The sequence below is a fragment of the Dipodomys spectabilis genome, unplaced genomic scaffold (genome assembly GCF_019054845.1).
Source record: "Dipodomys spectabilis isolate Male_0828 unplaced genomic scaffold, ASM1905484v1 ptg000259l, whole genome shotgun sequence".
Classification (NCBI taxonomy): Eukaryota; Metazoa; Chordata; class Mammalia; order Rodentia; family Heteromyidae; genus Dipodomys; species Dipodomys spectabilis.
Window position 1 is genome coordinate 2315753 of NW_024870936.1, and position 8153 is coordinate 2323905.

An 8153-nucleotide genomic window follows, 5' to 3' on the forward strand; every position below is an offset into this window, starting at 1 on the left:
CATGGAGGAATGAATCAGAGACCACGCAGGTGATTTGAAAATGTTCATATCCTGTGTCAAATATTAGAACATCTTTGAAAATAGTACATGAACAGTCTGAGAAGTCTAGTGGATAATATCACTGGAGAAGTTCAGAATTGCTAGTCTGTATCTAGATTAAATAAACCAAGAAACTATGGCAGGGCAAAGTGATACAAGGCTAGAATTCTAGCACACAGACTGACAGGAGATTAGAGAGTGGAATTACATAGTGATACCTTCCCTGAACTAGGTAGTAAAATTTTGTCTTAATAAAACAAAATAAAAAAGAAAGGAATACACAGTTGGATGTTTGGGGGTAATTTTGTCACTATGTTTTGAGAAGTCAAGGTTCTTATTACAATGCAACTCATATATAATCCTCAGTTGTGTTTCAAATGCTGTCTTCATTACAGAACATTTCAAGATGCAAAATGGCTCTTGATTCCTATCCAAAATTCTCATCCAAATTTATCATAATTCTGTTGGATTCAAAAGAATTGTTGAAGGATTACAAAAGCTTAAGCCCAGAGAAAAAGCAAAGTTCGTCTAATGTATGTCTTCGTAGATATTGCTAAATTAGAATTTAGATTTAAAATAAATGTTTTGGTTTTGTTTTTATTTTCATATTCTATAAGACATTACAAAATTCTTTTTAAGTAGAGGGTTTAATTGACAAATTCACAAATGATTCTTGCATTCTACTTGCCTAGAATATACTTTCAAGAGAGTTATAATTAGAACTTAGTTAATAGATAATTCCAACAGTTCATGTATAAAATGATAATGTGAATAATGTAGACAGAGTTGGCAACAAATAGATGATGTTAATTTATAAATTTAGAAAACAGCAATTTTTGAGGCTTTGGTATACCATGGTAGGAAGAGAATAATTGTATGACATCTTATTTTTCTACCTGTACATAACACAGGAAGCAATTTCCTAAATTATGTGCCTCTGTATACAATGAGGAAATTGCTAGGTTTGGGGGTTGTTTTTATTTTTGTTTTTGTTTTATTGATTTGTCATAGGGCTTGAACTCTGGGCCTGGACACTGTCTCTGAGCCTGTTTATTCTCAAGGCTCGTGTCCTACCACTTCAACTTTAGTGCCACTTTATGTCTGACTTTTTTGAGAAGATTCTTGGAGATAAGAATCTAGGGAACCTTCTTCCCTGAGTGGGTTTTGAACTGTAATCTTCCTATCTTAGCATCCTAAATATCTATGATAGTTAAAAAAAACATAAATATTTGCAAGTATTCTGATCTCAAGGTTACCAGTGGGGGAAAATGATGCAACCTAGTTTATTGTGGTGTTCTTTCCAGAACACGGAGGGCATCACATTAGCAGAGGTGTAGTATTTTTTCACAATAGAGATAAGCTATTCATGATGTGAATTAAGGGAATTTTGGGTTAGGATGATTTTATGGCATAAATCTTAAGAATGATGGTCATAGAAATAATAACTTACTCTGATAAACAATTGCTTACTCTTGAAGAATTAATTATTAAAGGAGTGTCATAGTTTTATCCTCTACCAGAATGTGGCTATTTTTCTGTTGATTTTTCAATCTGTAACACCCCACTGGAATCTGCATCTATTGCAGAATTTCATAACATGCCAACAGGAATGGAATGCTCAGAATTTGAAAATGAGTAGTTATCAGTCATAGGAATTTTGAAGAACACATATATTCTCTCCTCTTAACCACTTATTTACTTTTAAAAGTTATGGGTTTCCATAGAATTAAACTGTTTTTGGTTTGAGTATGAGAAAGTACTTAATTTATTCTTTTTTCAAAATATTGTCAAGCATATTGTGAAAATATTGTCTGGATGGATTCAAGTTGATGTTCCTCTGATTAAAAAGGGTTAATTAATTCAAATTAGATGCAAAATAGTATTAATTTTTAAAAAGTTACTACATAAAGTATAATATTTACTATAAAAATACAGTGAAATTTTTTCATGCAACTTATTTTTTTAATTAATTTTATTGTCAAAGTGATGTACAGTAGGATTGCAGTAATTGTAAGGTAGTTAATATATAACTTTTCAAAGGTGTTACCCCCTCCTTCATTTTTCTCACAGTTTTCCTTCACCTCAATACTCCTCACAAGTTGTAATGTACATTTCCAACATATTGTCTTGTGAGTAATGCTATTGCATTGGCTTGCCCTTTGTCCTTTGTCTCACCATTTTGTTGTTCCTCTTCCCTTCCCTAATTAAGGTAAATGTATACACAATACACAGGGTACCAAAATCAAATACAGCCTGGGACAAACCATAGGGGATAAAAAAACAAAGAAAAGATTAATCACATAGTACATTAAAAACACAAACCGTATATAAAAATCTGTTTCGATATCTTGGAGTTCATTTTGCTCAGCATCAGCTTATATAGACATATGTATGCATAACAAAGCCACTGGAAAATAATAATTTCATGGACACTATATCAGGAAAACAGCATGTTAACAGTTTTTGATGGTAAAGTTGGAATTAGGATTGGTAAATTCGCTATTCTGATAAAGGAATTTCAAAAGAGTTTTCAAATTATGCCAGGTAAATTTTAATTGTTCAAACTTTTTTAACAACTTAACCTATTAAGAAAATTTAAAATTGCCTCGGATAATAGGCTTTCATGCAAAGAAATCCATGGAGACTTAGTAGAGAGGAAGTAATGTGGATAAAGTTGGCTCATTTTCACACTAAACAAACAAACCACAGAAACATTGCTATAAATACTGTAGTTTCCCTCAAGAATTATCCTTACCCTGGACATATACTCTCACTGTGTGAAACAAGGTTGTAGTGTAATTTAAATTCAATTTTTTTTTTAAAAAAAAAAAGACATCAAAATGTGTGAATTGACCTTTAATTACCAAAAAGAAATTCTCTGAAAAAGATAATTTGGGTCAAAATATTTAGGGAGAAAGTGCCCTCCACAATGAAAGAAGGTATTGGGTATACACTTTTCTGTTTTTGATACTTTCCACAATGTTTTTACATGTGAAGCACTGAAACAAAGAAAAAAATCGGATTGGATACCTCAAACCAATGATTTCACCTTTCTAAGTAGCTCACAAAATATAATATCCTTATTAACATGAGATAGTGAAGACTTCTCTTATTACATTAGCCAAAAAGTTTTGGGATCAGAAAACAATTGAGCAAATTGAAAAGGTAAGAAAAGGTGTTCTTAGAACCCGTAGATAAGCGTATTGGCTTCATCAGTAGAGGGATTCCAAAACTTTTTGATATAGATTTTGTTAATATTTTTGTTACCTAAAGTGATTTTACAGAGCCTATTTGGCTCATTACAATGCAGACCAGATTGAATGAAGACATGAACATAAATTCCACATCCAAATAAAAGAGTTTAAAAAGAGAAACCATGAAGATGTAGCAGTGGGAGAGGGTTATGCTCCTTCAGCTTCAATAGACTTGAAGCAAAGAAGGTGTGATTAATTGGAAATCAGGCAAGAACTATGAGGAGGACATAGAAGTAGAACAAAGAAGTATTGTCCATTGTAACAGATACTGTCATACAAGATATGGGTGATTTAACTCTATTTTTCTCCATACATCTTGTTGAGCAAATGCAAGACCAAGAGAAAATAATCTATTGAAATAATTTTGAAAAGAATAACTTTGTTCCTGATATGTTATCTAAGGAGAGTCTTAGGAGAGAAGATTAAAGTAAGTGGAGTGTACTTCCTCTAAGCATCTTGTTAACAATATATATCTTTTTAGGTTAGAAGTGATTGAACCAAAAAGTGGGGGAGTAATTATTTTATGGCTCTTTAGACACAAGAAGACTTTCAAGGTAAAAAAAAAAAAAAAGTATAGCTAAATATTTGTGATCACAGCTTCTTGGACTGGTTTTATGGAAACAAAATTTTACATTACAATTTGTCTTCATTAACATAGATGTTGGGTTTTCGTGGCAACAAAATGCAAAGGTGAAGTTTAATGGACTCTCTTGGATAAGTAAACAGCATGGTAGAAAAAATGGCAAATAATATTTACTAAATTAGTTTGACTAATTACTTTGCCAGAACAAAGAATGAAAGATATAATTCAAAATCACTTGACTTAAAAATATGAAGAAAGAGTAGTTAAGAGAGATGAGAGAAAACATAGAGGACTCCTCTGTCTTCAGTGGAATAATGGGTTCTTGATCTTGTTTCTTCCATTCTATCTTCACAAGCTATCAAGTGTGGCTGAGGACTGGAGTATCCATTGCAGACAAAGAGAACACAGAGAAGAAAATATTTGTAGCAGATGTTGGTGATTCTTAACCTTAGACAATCTATTTAAATCTGTTCAAAATTCTTTGCTACCCCAAACTGCCCTCTTTGAACAACGTTATTTGCTTTTCCCAGGACTACCCTTCATCAACTATTTAAAATTTTGAGAGGTCATATTCATCCTCTCTAGAGATTGCTGTTTGGTTGTGATTTTTGTGTGTTTTTGTTTTTTGTTGTGTTTTATAACTAAATCTCAAAAGGTTGTGCAAGTGTATTACAATAAATATGTCCATCAAATTGTCCAATGTTCCTGGATTGGAGTGACTCCTTCTATCATTCTCAGCCAACCCTTTCTCCAAGATTTATTTCAGATTTACCACTTCCTTTATCACATGTGTACATTGAGTATTCTAGCTGTACTTGCCCCTTGTTCCATTTTTCATTCATTCTATGTCTTTCCTCTCTGGTTTCAACTTCCTGATAGTCATTCTGTTAAACTGTCTGCTAATACTTTGAAAGGTTTATATACCTTCCATGGAGTTTCAATTCTGCTCATACTTGAACTGATGTCAGGTTATTTTTCCATAATTAATTCATCTGCAATAACAATTTGCAAGACTGGAGACATGAAGCACCTAGACATGATTTTATTCTCATCCATTTGGAAGATTAAACTTTAGTCAACAAGAAAGTTTAAAAATGTTTAGAATATTTTCCTAACTAACAAATTTTACAAATGGCTTTGTAAAAAGGCTTGTGATTATTTTATTTTACATGGGATAATATTTTCTACTTCCTATAAGTTTTGTAAAAAGAAGGAAACTACGATTTACTACTGTAGAGGAATATGGTAGAAATACAAGACAGATTTTATGTTTGTCATATCTCTGATGAGTACCCATATTCGTGACTTTAAGTCATATTTCTTACCATGTTAGACAGATAGGGAAAACATAAAACAACATATGATAAGGCAAGTATTTGTGACTTTTTAAAATATACCTTATTAAGTGATGAAACTTACTTTATTAGCTCGTGTTTGAGTTTGAATTATGGGAGGTTGAACTATTTAACAAATTCCTGGAAGGCACCTACTGAACAACACAATTGGTGGGTGGTACTATTTCTACCCTTTAATGAATGGTTGAACCTGTTTGGCATTAGTGCTGGATAAATGAATCAACTCTATTGTAACTTGCACCCTAAGCTTGAAAAGTTTGTAATGTCACTAATTATCATTGACTTGTCAATTGTTAGTTTGGCGAATGTGATTTTAAAAGATTATTTGCAAAGGAATCTGTTTTCAGGAGATTAAATATAGGTTATCATTTGTTTGTGAATGATAACATTTTTATACTACATAACCAAGTTTTACTGAAGTACCAGTATTTTGAAGCATTAATGATCTTCTCAATTAATGTTTTTGTGAAGTAAATTTGACCTATAAGTGAAGTTTTCCTAACCTTGGTAGACCAATTATGGATCTATCATTCTAGGAACCATTTTTTTGGCCTACTTATGTTGGATATTTGCTGGCCTGAAATCTTTCAGTAATTATTAGAAGAAGGGTATTAAAAATAATTTGTGATCTTGTTCACTCATATGGACTGGTCATTTGTAAATTGAAAGTTTGAATTACTGTACTTTTTCCGATTTTGTGATCTCATATTTCATTTTAAGTTGCCTTGCATTTCACTGCTAATTCCAGTGTCGTAAGGAATTGAGATGGATTTTCAATTACTTTCTGTTGGCATGTTGCATGGGCCTAGATGAGAAGTCTTGCCCTTGTTACTTGATGATGCGGATAACTGAGACCTGGGATCCTAGGACCCGTGTGTCCTGCAGAAGAATAATACCTTTTAGACATCATGTCAGCAAAATTTGGGTATAATCAGTAGGAATGCTTCAGAAATATGGAGAAAAACATTTTGGAACCGGTGAGTTAAAATAATAAACAGAGTAGCAGAGTAAATTCCCTTATAGATTAGAGGAAAACAAAAATTTCTTTTTAAAATGTGAATTCTGAAGACCAAGAACACTTAATACATATCACAAGTTTATACTGAAGACATTGCATTGATACTTTTCATATTCTAATATATATTCTAAACCTAATTATTTATATTCCAATGTATTTATTGTAATATGTATCTATTTATTTGTCAAATTATCAATTAATTCTAGTAAGTTTCATTGTGTGAAATAAAATATCAGCATGTTTAAATATAAAATTCATAACTATATATAATATAAGAAAAAGGCACATGTTTTGCAATGTTCTGTTGTAGTTAGGGTATCAAAGACAACTGTGTTTTAAAATATTATTCCATTATTTCTACCTCAGTGTTTGGTAGAGTTGGACCTAAAGCTTTACCATTTGTAGATTTACAGCCTAGAGGCAAGAGGAAACACTGTGATTAAAACATTACCAATTTAAGGCCTAATATGGGGGAGAAACATATAGACTTTTCTTGTAACTATGAAAATATTTGGTGAATGAAAGGGAGTAGTGTAAATTCCTGCCTGGATGGATGGTAGACTGGCCAGGACATTAGGTAATCATGTTTATGAAAAATTTTTTCACCTTCTTGACTTTAGCCTCTTTTGAAATGTTAGGTATAAAAAAACAATTATATTTTGATAAAATACTTTCTAGTCTAAATGATTCTGTCTTAACTGTTTATCTTTCTATGATCCCTTTTAAGTAAGATTAGTTTTGTTCCAATAAGAAAATCTATGCTGTCAGGGTAAGATATTCTGGTTGGTCTGTTGCTACATGGAAGAAGAGTAAAGGGTCAGTTGGATATTTTTGCCAGTAAGACCTCATTTAGGAATTTTTAAGCTGCAGAAGTTTAGAAGTAGCTCTTAAGCAAGGCTTACTTTGCATTCATTAGCTCCACAAAGATAATTCAGTAGATAAATAAGTACTTGAAAAGCCATCATCTTTGGTCCTAGCTAAAAAGGCTTCAAAGTATGATCAAATTTAAAATGAAAAAGACTTAAAATAGTCATTGACAAAAAATTTGCAAATGTGAGCAATCGACCAAACAATATAAGTTTTTTTCCAATATACATAGAATTTTAGCGAAGTAAGATCAATAGTATTTTTAGGAACAATAAGGTTTCCTAGTTACAAACAGTCAACTAAGGATATATGCCTGTATAAAGACTGCATCATTAAATACTTAAATTTATAGGATACTACATGCTTCAGCAGCACGTTTACCCAAATTACAACAATATAGAGATTAACATGGCACTTGCACAAGGATGATATGAAAATTTGTGAAGTATTCCATATTTTTCATTCTTCAGATGCAAGAAATGAAAATCAGTTATTAAAATATTGATTACAAAAATACAAATGTAACAGTACATGTAATTCATTGAACTGAAAGTTAGTTTGACATCAGTGTACTAAATCCTCAACTTAGAAAGGCCTTTACATAGCATAATCTTTACAAAACTTTTGAAATTAGATATCATTGTCATTTTATCCCAAAGAAATAAAATACTATAAGGACTTAGGAAAAAAAGAAATCTTAAGCTGTTTCTATATGGAATGCTATCTGAAAAAACACATTTAATAATGAGCCTATATATTATAAAACAATATAGAATTCAAAGTATCTTATCAAGGAGCGAATGAAATACATTATGGACATTATAGAAACAAAATACAGATTATTTTAAAATATAAATTTTTCATACAAGCACAAGAAATATTTTAGTTTCTGTACTACTCATTTCAACACATAAGTTAAAATGATTTCTGATTTAAAAAATCACAAACTCTGCAGAAATCATTATAGATGTGTACAAACAAATCTTGAATACATTTTGACATCAAAGTCAGACAATTCACTTGGAGAATACCATGGA

General features: G+C 31.4%; 1 pseudogene; it reads left to right on the top strand.

Annotated features, from left to right (window-relative positions):
• The first annotated feature begins 7476 nt into the window (after positions 1 to 7476).
• Positions 7477 to 7576, top strand: LOC122125056 (annotated as a pseudogene).
• The last annotated feature ends 577 nt before the right edge of the window (positions 7577 to 8153 follow it).